The sequence below is a fragment of the Fukomys damarensis genome, unplaced genomic scaffold, assembly GCF_012274545.1.
Source record: "Fukomys damarensis isolate Sample0158 unplaced genomic scaffold, DMR_v1.0_HiC HiC_scaffold_1, whole genome shotgun sequence".
In the NCBI taxonomy this organism is placed as follows: domain Eukaryota; kingdom Metazoa; phylum Chordata; class Mammalia; order Rodentia; family Bathyergidae; genus Fukomys; species Fukomys damarensis.
Window position 1 is genome coordinate 54,766,509 of NW_022900913.1, and position 21,386 is coordinate 54,787,894.

Genomic DNA, 21,386 nt, shown 5'->3' on the forward strand with positions numbered 1-21,386 from the left:
CGTGGCCTCTTACAGTTTTCCCTCTCACAGGGATGAGACGATGATGAAGGGGGGACGGTAAGTCAGATTGGGAGTGTCCTTCGGAACTGTTCTTAGAAAGCTTAGTTTTTTTCTTTCTTTCTTTCTTTTTTGCAGTACTGGGTGTTGAACCCAGGGAGTACTGAGTTCCATCCTCAGCCCTTTTTTATTTTGAGACAGGGATTCACCAAGTTGCCAAGGCTGTCCTTGAAGTTGCAGTCCTCCTGCCTCAGACTCCTAAAGAGCTAGGATTACAGGTGTGTACTACCACACTCATTAGGTTCATCTTGAAGGTACTAGGGACACCTGAAATATCTCTCAGGAGAAGAGAAGCAGGATAATGTTGAGGACTGGAATGAAGCATTTTGCTTATACCTAACACTTACATAGCACAGATACTTATTTACCACTAGAGTACTATTTGAGCATTACCTGATCTGATAACTCATTTCTCACAGCAACTCTGTGAGGTAGTACTGTTGTTACTCCCAGTTCACAGATGAGGTGATAGAGTTACTGAGAATTTTAGTAACTTACCTTGACTTAACATAGCCAATAATGTATGGAGCTGGAATTTGAACCTGTGAAATCTGGTTCCAAAGTCTGAGCTCTTAACTATAACTAATAAGTAAAATCATACATTAAAAAGGTCCTGCTGGCTGTGGAGTATAGAATGGATTGGACAGGTACATACCTGGGGACAAGGAGTCATTTCACAATCATATGAGGGACAATAATAACCCAGGTAGGGCTGTGACAAGGCTAACACTCCTTGTGGCCTGAAATTCACTGTGTGTGTGTGTGTGTGTGTGTGTGTGTGTGTGTGTGTGAGAGAGAGAGAGACTGGTGATTGAACCCTGGATCTAGCACATGCTAGGCAAGAGCTCTACCACTAAGCTATATCTCCAGCCCTTCTTAGTTTTTATCTTGAAACAGGGTCTTGCTAAGATAAGATTGCCCAGGCTGGCTCCAGACTTGTGAGTCTCCTGTCTCAGGTTTCCAGGAGCTGGGGTTATAGGTGTGTGCCCCCATTCCCTGACTTGAAATTCACTGTTTTATGTCAGTTATGGGTTAATGTCTTTTTGGGACATCTTCACTTGAAGACCAGTGCCATTTTTGTTGAGCGACACTAAACTGGCTATTCTCTGAATGCTGCATGATTTTAGAAGGGACAGATGATGAAAACCCTTTCCCTGGTGGCACTGACACTTCATGTCTGAGTCCTAGGGACCATGCAGAGCCCACACAGTTCTTTCTGTAGTTAAAGATGTCCACCCTGAGGCGTGAGACCCTATGTCCAGCTCCTGTGTGCACCTTCGGGAGCCTCCCTTTGTGCCCTGGCTTGGGCAGCTCTGTCTGCTGGGTGCACTGTTGCTTCTCTGGGTATTTTGCTTGTGAAGACATTTTGTCCAAGTTTTATTAATTTGTTACAGAGTTTTGCCTCTTAGGTCATACTTACTTAATAATACTTTCCCCAGAAGTTTCCTTCCTTCTTTGCTACCTTTACTCCTTTCTTTTAAAGTTCTGAGTCCAACTTTTACCCATTTTACATATATGCCATGGGTATGTCCAGCCTGCATCCCATGGATTGGACTTGTCCATGTTATAATAAAAAATATGTTTAAAAAAGAAATTTTGTTTTTTATGTTAACTATTTTATATGTGCCTCAAGACAATTTGTCTTCACTCAGTGCAGCCCGAGAAAGTCAGGCATGTCCAACCTGTGAGCTCCCCGGGGTTGGTCTTTAAACTCTTTGAGAACCTTGTTGATAGGCTTAAACCAAGGTACAGGCACCACCAAACCCTGCTCTTAAGAATGTAATTTTTTTGGGTGATTCTAAATGGATTTCTTAGTGTAATTTTCCTTGGCCTTTTGGTCAAAAAATACTCACCTGTCTGTCTCTTTGCCCATATTTTAATTGTCTGCCAATCACTAAGTGGCATTTTTCTGTCTGCCAGTCTCTAAATGGCATTTTTCTTATTGACCTGTTTATTTTTGCCCTTTACCCCAACTATAAAGTAAGTCTTGCTAACCACCATATCTTCCAGCACCCAGGAAGTTCTTCATATATATTTGTTATGAGTGGCTATACTTAAGTCATACAATTTAGGTCAAAGTCCACAGACCCAGAATCTAAAATAAATTAGGACATGCTGGGAGAAACGGCCACAGAGGATGCGAAGTGCTAGGGAACAGGAGCTGCAAAGCCTAACTGTGGAACTAGACAGACCCGGAGGGAGAAATCATAACACCAAATATTTTAATAGTTCATATAACCCATCCCTTTCTCCCCTCCCAACAACTGTCAGAGGCAGGCATTACTGTTGTCACTGTGGTGTAGAGAGGGCTCAGCATCACTTAGCTCAGTTGCACAGCTGGCCAGAGAACTTGACTTAAACCTAGGTCCTCTGGCTGCTGTCCCACACCCCTAAATTGGTGTAGTGACATCCTAGCTTTTGAATTGACAAAGAGAGGGAAAACTGCATCATGTACAAGGTATATGCCAGCACATTAAGCCTTGGAGAGCTTTTTTAACCTTTTCTCCTAGAGCAGCAGCGAAGAACCGGTGTCACATGTGCCACAATGGGCACACAGAACCCTCTCTGTTGGCACACAAGCCAAGTCGCCCCAGCAGCCAAGCATCAGATAACAGTTGTTTTTTTCTAAATGAAAACCTCAGTATTCAGGTTTAATTGCAGTGTTGGCACTTTGTGATAAGTAAGTAAGTTTGGGGTTGCAGTTTGGGCACTCATCTCTAAAAGGTTCACCATCACTGCCTAGAGTAAGAGCTTTTGTGGCTGGTGCAGTGCCTGCTCAAGGGTCACTGACCTTTGGATGATCCATGTGAGTACAGTGCATTGCAGCCACCTTCTCAGCATCTGAAGGGAGAACTAGCCTCAGGGATCATGGTGGAGAGAAGCGTTTTAAGATCCTGTTACAGGATAAGCATCTGTTTGCAAGAATGCCTGTGATTTTTGGACCAAAGAACATTCTACCCAGTGTCCTCCTCGCTGTCCCTACTGGACGAAGGCCCTCTGATACTCAGAACAGTGTGTGCTCCCCACGAAGGCTAGAGCAGTTGCATCTGGGCCCTCAGAGACATCTCTGTCTACTCCCTGCTTTTCTCCTTTCGTAGTCTGCAGATGCCAAGGCCTGAGGTAAAAGTGAGGCCTAGCGAATCCTCCCCTAGAAAGCCCAGGGTTATGCAAGGTGTCTTTAGGACTATGCTCTGATGAGGTATAAAGGGAAATGCAAGCCCTGGGCAGCAGTGGCTGGCTGGTTCCCCAGTCAAAACTGAATTAAAAGCTCATTAAGTACTTGAGCAAGTGGGGCTGGCTAGGCTGTGCAGTGGCTGGGAAAACTGAAGTGGAGGAAGGGAAGGGGTGGGCATCTCCAGTTGGCAAGAGGCAGGCTCTGAACAGGGTGAGCAGACCAGGAAACGAGACAAAACCCGGCTGTCACGCGGATGTATTTGGGATGTATTTTGGGAGTGTATTTGGGGCAGCCATACAATGTATGCTAATTGCTATATTTCCTTGTTGTTGTTGTTTTTCCCACGGAAAATGCTCAGTTGGAAAGCTCGGAAAGCAAAGAGGCAACACAGAAATGACAAAATGTAGACATTACAAAAAAGAGAAGAGGAACAAAACAAAACAGGGATCCAGTTCGACAGAATGGTTGAGCTTTGTGCTCTCAGCAGTGCCCTCTGATCCCCATGAGCCTGATGGAAAATAGCAGAAGGTAGCAGAAGGTTAGGATTTCATGTGTGATGCTGCCTTTCTCAGCATCTGGGCCATTTTATTTGAAATTTTTTAATTGTATATTTTTTTAAAAACTAGAAGCAAAAATTCTACCCACTAAAAAGACTAGAAAATTAGCAAGTTAAGGTGAGATTCCAGAGTGGTTATCATAGCTGTTAGCAAATGTTCATTAAAAAGTGTGAGCTGGCTTTCTCTCGACTTTTGTATACAAGATACCTCTCAGTTGACCTCAAGGCTCACATGCAAACTAGGGAGGATAAATTTGAGCCTACTTAAAATAATTACTCATTCCCAGGAAAGACTCAGGTTATTTTTTATGTGTCAAACCTTACACCTCTAGTGATCTGATAGATCTGTTTGGATGACTGGCATTCTTTAAATCAAATAAAAACAGAACAAGTTATTAAAAGAATAATTCATCCAATGAAGCTAGAGTGTGTAGACATATTATACTAAGAAAAATGAATCAGAAAAGAGAAACACATTTTTCTTTATCACTGATCAAAATCCCAGGTGTTGAATTATTGGTAAGTAAAGTTTTTAATCTCTTCCCCAGTGACCCTCAGTATTTTTAATTTGGGGGGAATATTGGGGATAGAACCCAGTATCTTGAACATGTTAAGAAGTGTTCTACCACTGAGTTATGCCTTGAGCCCCTAAGATTCCTGCTGAGAAGCTAGTTGGGAGAGAAAGAGGATCATCTTCAGTAGGGTCTGGTATTCTGGTCCCATTTCAGTTAGGAGACTTCTTCTAGAGCCTGACCCAGAATAGTGCTTCCAAAAAGGGAAGACATCACACACAGTCTGGAACTTCTTCATTGGAAAAAGAGTCTTTAAAGGGTGGATCCCATTGGATTTGCGTGGATTTGCTTCAGTAATACAGCTTGCAGAATACCTATCTGGACTGCAGCAAACCCATTGGTACCTGGGTCCCCATGCAGATAGCCTTGCGTTGAAGATTCCCAACAACAAGATTAGAGAGAATGCCAGGAGCATGCTACTGCATCCTAGGGCAGCCCCTGCATAGCCACCAGTGTGCTGCAAGCCTTCTGCATGTCAATGTCACAGTTAGGAACAGCGCAGTGTGTTCTCTGTCCTGTATAGAAATGATCTCCAACTTCAGACCCAGCTCAGGACATAGGTCATGTAGTTCTGGAGTCTTTTTTGACCTCAGATAAACTAGAATGAAGCCTAAAGTTAGGTTTTCCCCTGGCTGGAAGTCAGAACAGACTGAGTACTCCCCCTCCCTTTGGCTCCTGTCCCCACCCAGTTCCTACTGCTGCATCCCTCCAACCTTAGGGATCCGTCTCACCTTGTAGCTTCTCTCAAATGAACATGTTCTGCACTGCTTTATGGATTGGAGTCAGATGTTCTTTTTCTTTCTTTTTTTTTTTGTTTGAGACAAGGTTTCACTATGTAGTTGAGACTGACCTGGAACTCACCATGTAGCCCAGGCTGGTCTCGAACTCACAGCGATCCTCCTGCCTCAGCCTCCCGAGTGCTGGGATTACAGGCATGCGCCACCACACCTGGCTTTAGATGTTCTTTCTTTCAGTCATACTCTAGAGCTTTGGCAGAGGACACTGCCTGGTTTGATTTGTTCTCCGGATCTGGCTTACCTGTTGGTATTTTTACAGGGACAAAATGTACTCTTACTCTACGCTCTTATTTATGAAAGAGCAAGGAGTAATGTATGTAAGAACTTTGATTAGCATACACATGGATACTTGCATATATTCCAAGTGTAGAAATACATAAAAAATAAGCATAAGGGGCCAGTGTGAGGTGGAAATGTGGAAAGGGATATTATGCATGCAGACTTTCGTATGCTTGTGGAAATTATCTGGAGATAATTATTTCAAGTTTTCCCAAAGTCACTAGATTAGTTTCTTTTCTTCCTGAACTCATTCTAAACTGAATTTCTTGAAAGAAGATAGAAGAGGATAGAATTTACTTGAGTAGCCTGTCTGAATTATTTCTGTCTTTCAGGTTTTGAATCTGGTTTTCAGGAGAGCTGTATCTGTTAGTTCAAAATATATTCATCAATTCTTTGAAAATGCCCCTTGGCCATGCTTGACAGGATTATGCCAGAAACAAATCTCCTCTTGTTAAGTAAACATTCATTAAATATATGATCTGAACATACTCCTTTTGTTTCCTACATCAAGTTTTCCTAAGTCCACAGTTGTATTTGTTCAGCCATAGTCCCCTGAAGAAGGCCAGTAGTATTCACTTTAAGATAAATTAAAAAATAAATTTTAAGAAATTAAGCTTTAGCAAAAAGGATGTTTTGGGATATGTTGTGGCAACCACTGATGGTGACCTTGTGAGGACCTTGCCGTTAAAATGAAGTCTCCTAGCAATGCTCGGTTTAATTCCTTAAGGGGTCTTAAAGGCTGGCTCAGTAATGAGAAGCACAAGCCAGTGTACTAGTGAGAAAAACCAGATAAACACAAACAACTCCTGGCACTTGTACATATTTTTGGACTCTAGTCATGTAAAAAGAGCTAGGCAGTGTTTCCTTTTAATTATGTATGTAGGACAGTGGGCTTTCTGCTAATGATGAAACAGGAGTGTATTTCTCAGATCCAGCAGATAGATCACCTGATTAGCTTTCTTTTAACAGCCTCCTCTCCTCTCAATCTCCTCCCCTTCCCTCTCCTCTTCTCTTTCCTTTCTTTTTTTGTGATACTGGGGATTGAACACAGGGCCTCATGTGTAGTGAGCAAGTACTTTATCACTGAGGTGTATCCTCAGCCTTTTTATTTATTTTTTAAATTTTGAGACAGCATTTTGCTAAACTGCCCAGGCTGACCTCAAACGGCGCTGATGCTCCTGCCTTAGCTTCCTAAGTGGGATTGCAGGAGTATGCCACCATGCCTGGCTAACAGTTACATTTCAGTCTATACTATTATGGTAAATCCAACTCAGAAGTTGAATGACTGTGTATTATGAGTATCCATATTTTTTTGTGTGTGTACTGGGGCTTGAACTCAGGACCTTGTTCTTGCCAGGCAGGCGTGGTGCCATTGAGCTACATCCCTGGGCCTAGTATCCATAGCTGTTCTGTTTTGCAAAAAACTTACCACCATCTGAATGCTTACATGTGAAAAGTTTGATCTAGACTCAGGTTTACACAGAAGCTGTCACCTTCATAGGAAGTTCAAATGAGATACTGTATATGACAGTATAGAAAGATTTTAATTAAGATGTTATAATTTTGTTGGAGGCAATGAGACATATAAATATTAAGGAACTTCCTCACATTTGGGACATTAATTACTGTTAATCACCATCAGGATTTGCGGGGAAGAGAAAACTCTGGAATTGAAGTAGATAGGGAAAGAGAGATTCCCAGAGGAAATAAATGTGAGCTAGAGCTGTAAGGAATGGATTAGAGTTAAGTAGATATGCTACCTTATTTTATGGCACTATAAATGGCAAATAACACTCTTTCTTAAAACAACCTTCAAGTAGATTATCCCACTGGGGTAAAAAAAAATGTGTGCAGTGATTAGTTGGAATTAATATTTGAGTAATACATCAGCATTGTAAATTACTTGTTTATTTTATTTAAGCTATTTTAATATGGCTCATTGAAATGGACTGCTATTAGCTGAAATGAAAAACACTCAGAAGCTGAAAACCAAGGGCCTGCCTCCTACCCATCAAAGTATAATTCCTCATAGGCCTACTTAGCAGTAAGCTGGATTTCTTATTTGGTTTTTTGTTTTGTTTTTTTTTTTTTTTGTACCAGGGATTCTACACAGGATCTTCTGTTTGCCAGTCAGGCATGGCACCACTGAGCTACATCCCAGGCCCAAAGATTCCTTATTTCTTTTCTCCCCTCTGAAAACACAAAAGGGTAGCAAGGTCAAACCTGTATGTTCCTAATACTGCAGTAGATCATACAATCACTCTCCTTTACTTTTAATAAATATTGTACTGCTGCTGAAATATAGGGTTGTATTTGGTTGAAGGAAGAGGGCTTGAAGAGTTGGAGAAAATTCTATTAATTTTTTTCTTGCCTCTGTGCTCACAGAGAAAAGCTAGAGCTACCTCATACCCAGAGGTTCAGTGTCCCCTGGGGCAGAGTCTCTGGTGATGTGTTCAGAGCGATTTTGTGTTCAGTAAACAGAGCTAAGATGTCCACCAAGGTTTTCTGTTTATGTGCTTTATCAAGTCTTCAAACATGGTGCCTTTTCCTGCTGCTGCCTAAGAAAACAAACAGATACAGAGTAGAAAAGGGGAGGGGGAGAGGTTTCTTCCCTTCTTAGAATAAGGAAAAGGCAAATAGTAAGGGGAGAATGTGAGCAAATAAGAACTGTTTTTTGGGGATATTTGTGAGATTAGTACAACAAAACATAGAGCCTTCAAATAGGGTAGAAATCTAGAAGACTGTGAGCCTTAGGTTTAAAGAAAAAGCATCATAAAATAGGAGCAGGATTAAGATTCAGTCACACCCAGATGAGAGAGGTTGAGAATCAGCCCCCAAAGACCTGTCATTTGGGTCCCCAGATAGGACATGTACCTGAGAACAAAGAACAGGAAAGCAGAAGACCCAGGGCTGTGCCCTGGTATGCAGAGAACCACCCTTCTTTCTGGGAGGGAAGCTCCATGATCGGTAAGAACCAGGTGTTCTTTTCTGGGTAGCCAAGCATGCAGCTGTGACTGAGCACCGCACACAGTGCAGCGTGGAAATATGTAGATGTGAGTCAGTGTGTGTGTGCAAGTTAGCCACCCACACTGCCTCTTCTGAAGATGCAGTGTAGTGTATACATGAACGGTTCAGATGAACAGGACTTCCAGATCCCTTTGGTTAGCTGCAGCTTTATGTGAACTACTGTATTTGGTGTGATGACTAGATGTATTTCTCTGAGCTGGAGCGCTAGGATCTACCTATATGTTCCCATTACAGATGGTGGCAGCCCAGGCACCACTTCACCTGGGACCAGGTTGGCATTCTTGAGCTTCATCCTTTTAGGCCAGGACCTTGACTTTAAGTCTCTTCTGGAGCAGGGTGTGGTACAGAGCACATCCTGTAATCCCAGCACAGGGAGGCTGAGGCAGCAGGATCTTGAGTTTGAGTCCGGTCTGAGCTATATAGCAAAATTCTGTCTCACAAAACAAAAGAGAAGTCCTTCCTAGGCAATCACAAGGCTGTTTGCTATATCCAGTCTGATGCCACCTCTGTCAGTAGCTTTGCCCCTTCCAGACTTTACTGGGGAAAAAAACAGCTCCTACTTTTTCCTCCCTGACTAAAGGCTAAAGGCTTGCCAAGAGGCCAGCAGTTGTTACAGTCTGGGTTTAATATGTGCTATGCCAGCTATTTCTACTATTCTTTGTCTTTTTTCTTTAAAATCAGGTGTGAGTTTTCAGTGGATCACTTAATACATTTGAAATACTCTGCTCTAACTCTCCTTTATAAGGGGTGAGTTTTAGCTTAGTCTAGGGCTCAACAGTTCCAGGGTTTAGAGCACCTTAGGGTGGAGTGAAGGGAAGTAGAGAAAGTGGGATTTCATTAACAGCTCACCCCTTTTCTCTGTCACCTCCAGCAGACTTTGCCAGCCTTTCAAATAGGGACATTGCCCAAGACCATTCTCAGCATGAGGATTCTACTGTGCTCTCGAAGAGTGTCGACTAAAAATACACCGTGTTCATGGCCCTACCTATCAATTAAGCGTGGATCTGTCTGCCGGCTTACTAGACAGCCACTTGAGGATTCTGTGGGGACTGTACACTGTGTGCTACCCCCCAACTCAGTGTCATCTGTCTACTTCCTCCTTCTAAAAACAGCATAAGTTAGGGCCTGGGCTGTGTACACTGACCACCCACTTCTCATCCTAGCTCCAGGACTAACTCTGAGGACCCTCAGACCCTCATTTTCCTCATCTATAAAGCAGGTGTAGTATCTTCCTCATAGCGTTTGTGTGCAGATTAAATGAGCTGGCAGACGTACAGAATTTAGGCTGGTGTATGGCACAGGGCAGGTACTGAGTATATCGTATCCATTTTTATTTTTTATTTCTTTATCCAATATTAACTGTGCTCCTGCTGTGTATCAGACTCTATTTCAGACTTCTGTTCCTTAAGTTAGAAATAGTCCAAATACTGAGTCTTCCTGATATAGGACCTCCAAATGATATGACAGAGATAGATAACTCCCAACCTGCTAGATGTCAGCTATGCTGATGAGTTCGTGTTCTCCAAAGTGGAAGAATGAATTCTAAGGAATGATGGAGGTCAAGAGTAGGAAATATTTATTGAGACAGATTTTAGCTCCTGAGAGGCAGGAGGGGGCCTGAGTGGTTGCCAAGGACCCCATGTCCCAGGGGAAGTTTTATAGAGCAAAATCATGAGGTGGGTACAACATGGGACAAAATTATGATCAATCAGTAAGATTACTAGTATAATTGCTTAGGTAAAATTAATCCAATGGGGAAGCAGGTCACATAGCAAATGTACATAGAAAGAACAAAGAACTTTTCTAGGAAAGGATGGACCTGGTGGTCTTAGGCACCCATGGGGTGACTGATGTCCATCCAGACCTTATTTGGCCAAGTGTTACTACTTGTCCCTTGGGGAGACAAGTAGGCCTGGCCTCCTACAAGTGTTCTTCCAGCCGCAGATGCTTTTTCATCTTTTGCACTGATTCTCTCAAGGGCCCTATCTGACTGCCCATGATATTTCTATCTAACTTAGCTGTCGATAGTATTCCCACTAACCTGCCTTCCCTGCAGGGTAAGCATAGCATCCCATTTAGGTTTTAACGTCAGCACTCAATTTATGAAAGTAGTATCGATTTTTCCAAATTAAATTCCAGAAAACTGTGTCTTCTATAATCGAATCACATCTTATCCAAAGAGCAACATAGCATCTCTTACAAGGACAGCAGCAGATTTTTTTTTTCTCAAGAAAGTTAGGTCTAATTGTCAAACCTCTCTTTGTTCCGAACTGTTTGTAGCAGGCAGAAGGGGCTGTTTTTGACATTGGTAAGCTCCTGGTTCTACCTAATATTTAGTTAAGTACTTGGCATGTAGCAGGTGTACCTCAAAATAAAAATAATCCCCAAATCTGTATCCTAGATGCTGGGATTATTTTGTGGTATTCTAAAGAAAACATATCTCCAATAAATTTTATTTTTAAAAAGTAAGGATTTGGACATGTAACCTGCTAAAACAATATAAAAAACAGTAAAGGACGGTGAAAGGGGCAAGAATAAGGAGTCAGATGGACTGAAGACCTGGTTCAGTAGCTTCATCTCCGTGATAAAGAGAGCTAACTCTTCTTAAACCATCTGTCCTGTCAGCCTCAAATTCTCCATCTGTGAAATAGGAAGAATTATTGTCCCTGATCGTTATAATGTGCAAGAAAAAGTTTTGTTAACTCTCAAGTACATCAGAAAAGAAAGATAGTGTCAGTATTTCAGCAAACATCATGAAATAGAAGTGTCTATAATGTACATAGGAAATGCCTCTGGCAGTTGTACAAATACAAGTCTTTTGCCTGGGATAGGCCACTCCTGTCTGTGAAGCTTCCTGTTCTGTAGAATGAGAGGGAGAAGTGAGTGGGGAGGATGTGGTCACCAGGACTCCTTTGGGTCCTCCCCCTGGGATCAAAATATATGGCAAATGATTATTATATTTTAAAAATCTGTTCCAGCTAGGAGTGGCAGTACATGCCTGTAATTGTAGCACTCGAGAGGCTGTGGCAGGAGGATTGCCATATGTTCAAAGACAGCCTGAACTACATAGTGAAGCCTCTGTCTTTAAAAAAATTACAATAAAAGATGCATTGTCATTAATCCCCCTCAGAATACTTCCTCTTGATTCAAGCGTACTTATCCCATTGTTCTTGCCACTTTCTGAAGCAGTTCTGAAAGTTCTCTTTTGCTAGTGTCTTTATGAGTGTGCTCAAAACTAAAGTGAGTGCTAGTCCTGCATGCCATCTAAAGAAAGACAGGCTCATCAAAACATTATGGTGTATCCTCATCCATCTTATTAACAGGCTCTAGCACTGTGTGACATCTGGCTCTTCCCCAAAGTCAAAATGACCATGAAAGATAAATCTTTTGAACCAGTTCATGGCAGTCACAATAGCACAACTAAAGACTCAGGAGGGAGACTTCTAGAACTGCTTCAGAAAGTGACAAGAACAATGGGATAAGTGAGTTCAAAGTGGGGAGGGGGTATTTTGAGGGAGATTCGTGGCAGTGTCTTTTACTATAATAACTTTTTAATACATTCGCCATATGCTTTGATCACACTTCTTAGATGGTAAAGTAGTAAATGTTGAGAAAGTTGCTGCCCCATGTCAGCTTTGGCTTCCCTGACAGGTGGATGTACTGCCTGCATTCACTGTGCCTTAAAAGTAAAAAAATCTGTAGCATCCGTGCATTGCTGAAGATACAACCTTCAGGCTATCTTGTCCTCTTCAGCTGATGCCTACACTGGGTGTTGCTGGTCCTCCTCAAGTGTCTTCGAGGGAGCCCAAATTTTATCAACCTCCTGTGTTGTTCATTTCTACCTCTCTTAGCCACAGGGTAAAATAAAGAAAAAGGAAGCAAATTTCTGTCTTCCACTGTCTTTTTCTTCTAACCCTTGATAGTCTAGATTCTAGATCATCATCCATTTGCCTTGAGGCTTTGAAAGGGGGGAGGCAGACAGAGACAGAGACACAGCGAAAAAATCAACAAAAGCAGGGGAAGAACCTAAGGGAATGAGATACAGTAAGAGAAAAACACTGAAGAGAGGAATGGTGAAGTGAGATCCCTACCAAAGGAATGAGACCCATTGTCACCTGGCATCCCGTCCCCAGGATCTCTGCTCCTACCATGGGCAGCTGGAATAGGAGAAGTGGAATATTCAAAACAGGCTCCTGCCAGGAGGAAAAGGCCTGCTGGGAACACTTTGGAGCAAAGAGAAAAACTAGGAAGTTTGAGGGCTTTGGTTATTGTCTATCCAGGCACATGAAGATCAGGAAAACAAAGCAGAAGATAGAACCACCAAGGGAAAGATGTGGCAAAGCACATAGAAAATCAGACCAAAGCAGCTACAAAGTCCAGGAAATAGAGAGAAAATGAGGTATAGATTCAAATTCAGTAATAACTAACTAAATTCTCCAAAACCCAAGACACCCAAGGTGAGAAAAACAAGTTTTATTGCTCCCAAGAGATGATCAACTTATTTGTATTGAAAAAAATTATCACAGAGGGTCCTTAACTTGTTTACAGTGGAATTATTTTAAAATTCTCTTAAAAAACAATGCTCAGAATTTGAAGAGTGGTGTGCCATTCTGAAACACATCAAGAGATGAAACCCAAGCCAGGTGTGGTGGTGCATACCTGTAATCCTAGCACTCAGGAGGTGGAGGCAGGCGGATTTCTGGGAATTCGAGACGAGCCTGGGCTACATAGTGAGTTCCAGGTCAGTCTCAACTACATAGTGGGATCCTGTCTCAAAAAACCAAAAACCAAAACCAAACCAAAACAAAACAAAAAAACAAAAAGAAAGAATTGAAATACAGAAAAAAAAATTCATTTTGAACAGAAATAAATGGCCATTTCCAGGAGTATCAGAGGACAAGTGGGAAAGAACCCAGATGATTGTTCAGCAGAACAAAGAAGGCCTTGGCCTCCAGAGCATGTGGGCAGCCATGGTGCCCTGCCCGGGGTGAGTGTGTGTTCTCCCAGCAACTCAGCAGCCAGCCCAGGCTGTGTGTGTGTCTTTTACAGAGAGGAATCTTGGCATCCCAACTCGAAAACCTTCATTTTGGTTGTGAGTGGATCAGGAAAAGGAGAAAGGGATAGTGTCCTAGCCATGACCTGGGTCATGAGCATAACATGACAGGGGTCCCCAGCCTGCTCTTCCACATTGTGAGGTCCTGGGCAAATCATTAGACTGTAGGTTTGCAGTTTGTGTAGAAAGGAGAAGGATATTTGTGTCCAGCACTTCATAGGAACATTATGAAGCTTAGATAAGGTGCTACCTGAAGGTCAGAGAGCCTAGAAAGCTGCAAAGCACTCTTTACATGTAAGATTTTATTGTTGTGTTCTTGGGCTGGGCTTTCTGGTGATCAGAAGATTAGATATTATCACTAACTGCTTCTGTACATTATAACCCATATTTAGTTGTTTATTGATCCAGGTAGGATGGCACCTAACTCATAAAAGGTGCCCTGAGTGTATGTGGCTATAGAATCAGCATGCTTGTCTTTTAGCCATGGTTCCTGTCACCTCTGAGATACCAGGTTAGAAAGGGTTCTTTTTCAAGCCTCAGGCCAAGAACTGAAGGTGGAGAAAAGGGGAAAAGAGGAACACATTGACTTGAAATGTAAAGGCCCTTGAGAAATCAAACTCCCTCCAGTGTTAGGAGTGGTTTTCCCCAGAGAGGGATTCTGTATAATTCCCTGGTAACAGCTGACTTTTCATGTTTTGTGCTGACAGTGTTGGTCTTTGGGGATATGGACATTCAGGAGACACTAAATCCCCTAATACCTTTGTTTTTTCCAGTACAGTATCTTTGTGGCAGAGGTGGAGGGACTTAGTTGTCTGATCTGCCTGGTAGCCATGCTGTCCCTCAGAGCTGAGGTGATTTCTTGCTCTAGGGAACAAAAGGGAAGCTTTCAGAAGCCTGGGTTGGTTGCCTCAACCTTTCTCCTGAGCCCAAAACCTGGAGTTCCTGAGAAAGAGATCTGGTAATTGTAGCCTCTCAGAAGCTCTGTTACAGGGAAAACTTGTGTTCACCCAGTTGTGTTTTTCTTGCTCAGAAATACTGAGGTGAGATACAAGAGCTCAGAGAACCACCACAGGCTCTTGAACAGGCCTTTCTACTTCCTATGCTGCTCCTCATGTGCTGATCTTCCCTCCTTCTAGATGGGGGCTCTGGGTTGTGTTCCTGCTGGGCTGGTGCCTGCTGTGCATCCCAGTGTTAAATCCTTCCCTACCAGCTCCGCCTCTCTTCAGACTGACCACACATTTGTTTTGTGTAGAATGTGGGTTCCTGCAGCAAAGAGGCTGAATAGAATTTCACATAAAACGCTGTTATTAAAAGCTGCTGGGAGACCTGTTGGTCATTACCTGTTGGTAATCTGAGTCCCCGCAAAGAGCACCTTTTATTTCTTGCTTTTATCCATTTAGCTACATTTTACCTGGGGAACGCTTTGTGTACATTGGTTTGAAGTGAAAGGTTTCCTCTCTAGAAATCCAATGTGGCGAAGAGGCAGAGTTAAGGACACCCCCTTATCCCTCCTTAACACCAAGGCATTTTCTGTATGTGGCTTTATCTTGGTCTGCTAGATCTTACTTGTGGCAGAATGGTCCCAGGCCTCCTCCTTCCCATGCATTTCCCTTTGTAACTGTAGTCTGCTTTAACCTTTCTCTGAGGTTTCTGTTTCTTCAAACTGGGAATTTCTGTAAGGTTGGATCACAGTGTCAAAGGCCTTTTCCGACAGAACCCACCCTGGTTTTCACCTGGCAGGGTCCTGGAAGGAATTAACCAGTGTAGCCACAGTGGCATGAGAGCTGTGGACATGCGGCAGGAAAGGGGGGAAAGGGGGAGCCTTGCTGAAGCCCCTGCTCTACCCTGACCCTCCTCAGTACTAGTTATCAGTTATTCGAGACCCTCCTCATCTCCCTTCCATACAGCATAGAAGTCAAAAGGCTTTATTTTTCACGACCATTTTTAGATTGTGCTTTGCAAATTTTTTTGGGGAAAAGAAGGTTATCAAAAAAAATTCTGGTTTTTGATCATTAATGGAAAAAGAAGTGACTAGTCATCCTTAAGACCTTTAGTTACTTTTCCTTATGGACAATCTGAAAGGTTTTAGCCGTACTTGTTTCTGTTTACAGCCGGGTTTGCTCCAGCACCAAGCTGCCTCGCTGCTCTGGGTCCAGGCTTCTTTTCTCCACACTTGGCTGTTTCATTAGCAGCTGTCACTTGGCTCAGACTGCAGTGGTGGTATTGCCCTGTCCCCCCGTAGATACAGGACAGCCTCCTAGCTACTTCAGTTACCTTCTGAGAACAAGGAGAGAGCCCATGTTTTATGGGTGTGTGTGCGTATACATTTAGGTGAGTCTTAAACTGTGGAAGGGAGAGACCCTCTAAATATGCTAGAAACTTACATATGTAGGGAATAACATTTTGCTTTAAGAGATTTTGAAATTACTTGGCAACCTCACTTTAAAAGACACATAGATTCAGTGAATCTGTCAGGTTTTCAAAAGGAAAAAAAAAAAGAAGTCCTAGCAATAACTGAGAAATACAGGCTTCTTTACGAGTTCCTCACACAGCTTTGGAAGAACACAGACAAAAGTCCTGTTGTCTGCAAGGTCCCTGCCGCTTCGAGGAGTCTCATGCATCCTCCTCTGATTGTGAGGACTCCTCCTGGTATACAGCACCCATCTCTGCTGCCCCATCCCCACCACACTTAGCCCCTTGATCACCCTGAGTTGTGGGGAGAAAATTCACTAAGTGGCACAATGGTTCCATCTCTAGTCTCTGCTTTTGCTGCCCTCAGACGAATACTGAGCTTCCGGTTTGCTCCCCTGTTTGTGGGGGCTGCCTGCAGGCTTCCCCTCGAGGTGTCCTTGGAGATCACAGACTCCAGTGGTGGGGAGAGAGCCTGGGCCTTGGGTAACTTTGTTTCCTGGGAACTTCTTTCCTGAGGCAACTGAATGAGACCTTCCCAAGTGAGGGTGGTGGCTTCTGCTTCAGAATGCCTGGCACGTTTCCCAGTGTGAGATATTCCCCAAGTATGTAACTGTGTGAGTATCGCAGCCGCTGCACTGGCAGGCGTCTGCCACGGGAGAGCTGGCACCCACGAGATACCAGGGGTCGGGGAGCATGACCGGCCCCTCAGCCAGGCAGTGGCTCTGCCTCACGCCAGGGAGGCCCAGCCCCTGGTTATATTCTGGGGCAGGGGGGGAGCTGGCCAACTCTCCACCTCGACCAGAGCAGGAAACTTCTCTCCCTTCATATCCTCTCCTTCGCACAAAGAAGTGCGCTAAAGAGGCTTTTGTCAACTGAGCCGCAAAGGAACCTTGGTGCACATCACTGGTGTCCTTACCCTCAGTAGTTCCTAAATGGACACAAAGGGCACACTTCATTGAATTCCTGTGTAAAGTGCTCTGAAGATTGGTCTGGGAGGACTGAAGGTCAACGGCATCTGTCACATGGCATTTGTTTTGTTTGCCAGTGATGAAGCCAAAGAGGAAGGGAACTTCTGGTAGATGGTAAGAAGCCCCTGCCAAGGAATGCCTGGCAGAGGAACCTCGCCATGCCTAGGGAAGGGCGCGGGGGGTAGGGGCGGTAGGAGCTTGGCTGTGCTGGTCTGAATTGTGAAGGGTGTGATTAGCAGGGTTGTGGGTCTGCTGTCCTTTTGGGGGGAGGGAGCCGCTTCTCTGAACCTTGCCTCCAGTGTACTTATGTGAATTCCCACAGTGTATGATCAGTGAGTGGGCATTTACTGCCTGATGCTTTGGTACCCACATTAAAATACAGCACAGTGACAAAATGACTCTTCACTTCTCCCTGGCCTTAGGCTTTAGTTTAACTTTGTCTCAACTCGATGCCTCAAAAAATTTTGAGATCTTTGTTCTGGGGAGGCCACTAATGGGAGGACTTAAAAGGCCACTTGATGAAAGATGGGTTTGTACATTTTTCTGATCTTCATTTTATTATTTATTCTACTCTTGTTTTAAATGTACATGTATATCAAAAATAAAACTAAAAAGTCCCCCCAAACAGGCAACTTCCAACAAATTACAGAATTTGGCATTGAGAATAAGTAAACTTTCTTTTCTGTGGTTTAGTTTGTTTTAAATAAACCTCAGTTCTCTGCTCAAACTGTGTGATATTTTTATGTTTTGGAATTTCTCTGTTTTGAGGCATGTGGAGTAAGACATTCTGTACTTTTGCTTTATTTCATTTTCTTTTCTTTTCTTTTTTGGTACCGGGGATTGAACTTGGGTTCTTGTGCTTGCAAGGCAGGTAGCGGAACCACTGAGCTAAATCCCCGGCCCTATTTCATTTTCTTTTATGTAGAGGTACTGCCCCCTTACCTATTATTTAATTATTTAGTTTTGCCAATATTATTTTTCTGATGCTTTCTGCATTCTTGCTTCTTTAAGCACATCTCATTTGTTTTCCTAGCTCTCCTCTGGCATTTGGTATCTGTGCCTGGTCTGTTTTTCCAAATCCTCCTACTAGCTAATGCTGTAGGGCAGTGGCACAAAAGGGCTCTAGAGCTAGGCAGCCTGTGTCCAAACCCTGGTTTGACCTGTGGCTGTGTGACCTTCGGCTACTTAATACTCTTCTGCTTGCTCTCATTGTTCTTGACAGTAATGAGGGACAATCATAACACCTATGTCAGAGAGCTCTTTGAGTGATTAGTGGGTGATTAAATGAAGCAGTATATTGTGAAGTCTTAGACCAGTCTCCAGCACCATTATCCTTTATTTTTGGCTTCTATGTCTGAGTAGGGCTTATTGGCAAATACCAGCTGTTAGGAAGAGTAAGCTGGTAGAGGAGAATGTTGACATGTCGCTGACTCTAGTACTTCTGGTCCTTGGTGATATAAAGGAAAAAGCTGTAAGTGAGCTGTGTACCCTGACCTGCTTTCTTATCTAACCACTTTATCAAGTTTGCAAACCATTTCATTTATCCAGGTGAAGTACATTATTCCAAGAGTTGATGCATTATTAAATTTTAAAATTAGGGTAAATATATAAAAATAATTTCCATTTTAACTGTTTTAAACTATAGAATTCACTGATGTGAATCATAATTATCCCCTCTGTTTTCAAAACATTTCCACCACCCCAAGAAGAAAATGTTCCCATTAAGCAAAAGCTCCCCATGCCCCCTCCCTTAGCTCAGGTAACCTCTAGTCTACTCTCTGTGGATTTGCTTATTCTAGATATTTCAAATAAGTGAAATCATACTGTATTTGCCCTCTGTGCCTTGCTTACTTCATATAGAATAATGTTTTATAGATTCATCTGTGTTGTAGTATTATCAGAACATCGTTCTTTTTATTGCCTGTAGTTTCTGTACTTATTGTTCACCTTGCTGAACAATATTCCATTGTATGGGTGTACCACATTTTATCCAATATCTGGACATTTGGGCTGTTTCACCTTTTGGCTGTTGTGAATAATGCTGTAGCTAACACAGACATGAGTAGCTGTTCAAATCCTTGCTTCCACCTCATGGAATGGCTGGGTCATATATAATTCCACGTTAGCTTTGCAGAGATCTGCTGAACTATCTTCCTAGAAAACAGTTGCTTTGCGCCATTAGTCCCATTTCCCTGGCATCTCCTGGATTCTGTCTCCTCCTGTCATCCAAGCTTCCTCGTTCTTCTAAGCAGCAGACCTGTTCTTGTCTACCCTCCTAACCATGTGTCTTCTTCCCATTTTTTGGAGAGAACACTCCCTTCTCAGAGCACACACTACTAGCTTTGGCCACACATCTGCCCAATAGCTCTGATTTCATTGTCTTTGTAGAAGACCATCTGTAGACCAGGTCTGCTTTGGCTGGAGGCCTGGCTCAGCCACAGGATGACCGAGGACTTGTCAGGTGTGGGAAGTCAGGGCCGTCACACCAGGGGCCCTGCTGAGTCTGGGTCCTCCTCAGACAGGGCTTCCTTGTCCCTCATGACACCTTGCTCTATTGTTCCCCCTCAACTTTGCTCGTGTTTAGGGAGCAATTTGGCCACCCTGACCAAGGGGAGGGTTGTTCTCCGCTTTTCATTTGCCTGTAGTTTCTGTACTTTTCTATGAGCAAGTGAATTAATTAATGACTACCCCAACAGACTGTGAGCCTGCCTCAGATGGCCATTCCGGCTGCTGGGCTAATTGTTAGCCTGGGTTCCTGGATGTCATTCATTTCACAATAAGGCTCCTAATTAATGTGGGTGCATTTCTCACCAGAAGAAAGGCTGATAGGGAGAAACATCCCCCATTACCATGAGAAAGGAAATGTCAAGAGCCCTGTTGAGTTTTCCTGGCATCCGAAGCCTTGTTTCAGATGAAAACCACCATTAGGGCACGAAGGCTGCCTCTCAGTCAGCCCTGCAAACCAGTGAGTGTGAGAGTCTGTGGAGCTGCAGGCCACACAGACCCAGCTTTGCGATGAGCATGCTGTGTGTGCATCCTCTGGTTCTGTAGCACAGAGACAGGGTGGAGAATCCCCAAGCCCTATGCCACATCGTCATTGTGGTCATTGTCATTGTCAGCAAAATTCCTCTGCTGTCCCCAGAGCAGGCAGGCAGAGCTAAAGGTCTCCTCTTTGTGTTTTTGTGCCTGCAGGACAAAAGATCCTTCATCACCGAAGTGACGTCTTGGAAACAGTGGTCCTGATCAATCCCTCCGATGAGGCAGTCAGCACTGAGGTAAGCAGTGGGCTCCCAGGGATCTTGGGTGGGGCCTCACTTGTGGATTGGAGGAGCCAGACAGGTGGGGACCGGAGGAGGACAGAAGAGAGAAGTGCTTGGTTCAGGGATCTTTCTGAAGCAGTTGGTGCCTGCTTCTCTGCATCTGATCACCTCACACCATTGCTCCTGGTAAGGACACATGCGGAGGTGCTAGCTGGATCTGTAGCACTTGGTGGAGGTGAGGGAGTGGAATTGAGGGCATACATGAGGTGTGCTCTGCAGGGTGGATCTGGCAGGGAGGTGGAGAGGAGCTAGACTGTAAGCCCTTGTGCTGAGAACATGGAGAAGATGCAAGTCCAATTCCAAGCTCCCTGCACCCCACCCCTGCACAGGGCTCAGGAGAGTGGCAGCTGGTGTCTCCTTACCTGGGTTCTTGATCCCAGGTCTGCCACCTCTTGGCTGGTGGCCTAGAACAAGTCATTGGCTGTCTTCATTTGAGTTTGCACTTCTGTGAAATGGAGATCATAACTAACAGCTTCTACATTTAATGTCCACTCTCTGTGTAGTGCTTTGAGGTGTCAAGTGTTCGGGACAGCTTGTGGCTTATGCTGACTGAAATGTTGGTGCTGGCTCTTACTATGACATTATCATATGCAGCTGTTGCTAGAGAGAGTGACAGGGAATTTCAGAGCCCAACATGATATAAGAACTTGGCTGAAGAAAAGGCCATCCAGGCCAAGGAGTTCATATATCTCCATTTCCCACTTCCTTTGTTGCAATTTAGAGGCCGGAGGTGGAGTTGCTTCTTGGACATCCAAGCAGCCAGAATTCCTGGATCCTCTGTAATCTACAGTGTCTTGCTTTGAGCATCTCTGTTATATCTTGTTTCTTTTAAATTGAGATATAATTCAGGTACTATGAAGCCTATCCTTCTAAAGTATGCAATTCAGTGATTTTTTTTTAAGGATATATACAAAGCTGTGCAACCCTCACCACTATCTAAACATGTCCATCACTCCCCAAAACTCTGAAACCTGTGAGCATTTATTCTTCCCTCTGCTCTGCTCCTAGCACCCCCCGATCTACTTTCTCTGTTTAGATTTGCCTGTTTTGGGCATTTCATATAAATAGAATCATACAAAATATGGTCTTTTTGTCTTTATTTAGTGTAATTGTTTCATGGTCCAGCTATGTGATGGCATAGATCAGTGTTGCATTCCCTTTTTATGGCTA

General features: G+C 43.6%; 1 protein-coding gene across 1 annotated transcript in view; it reads left to right on the forward strand.

The window, feature by feature from the left end:
* The window catches only part of Map1b (microtubule associated protein 1B), an 88,788-nt gene that overhangs the window by 45,522 nt on the left and 21,880 nt on the right, over nt 1-21,386 (forward strand). The window contains exon 2 of the mRNA XM_010637330.1: nt 20,089-20,171. The gene's annotated coding sequence lies outside the window, so the exon portion shown is untranslated. The remainder of the gene's footprint in view (nt 1-20,088; nt 20,172-21,386) is intronic.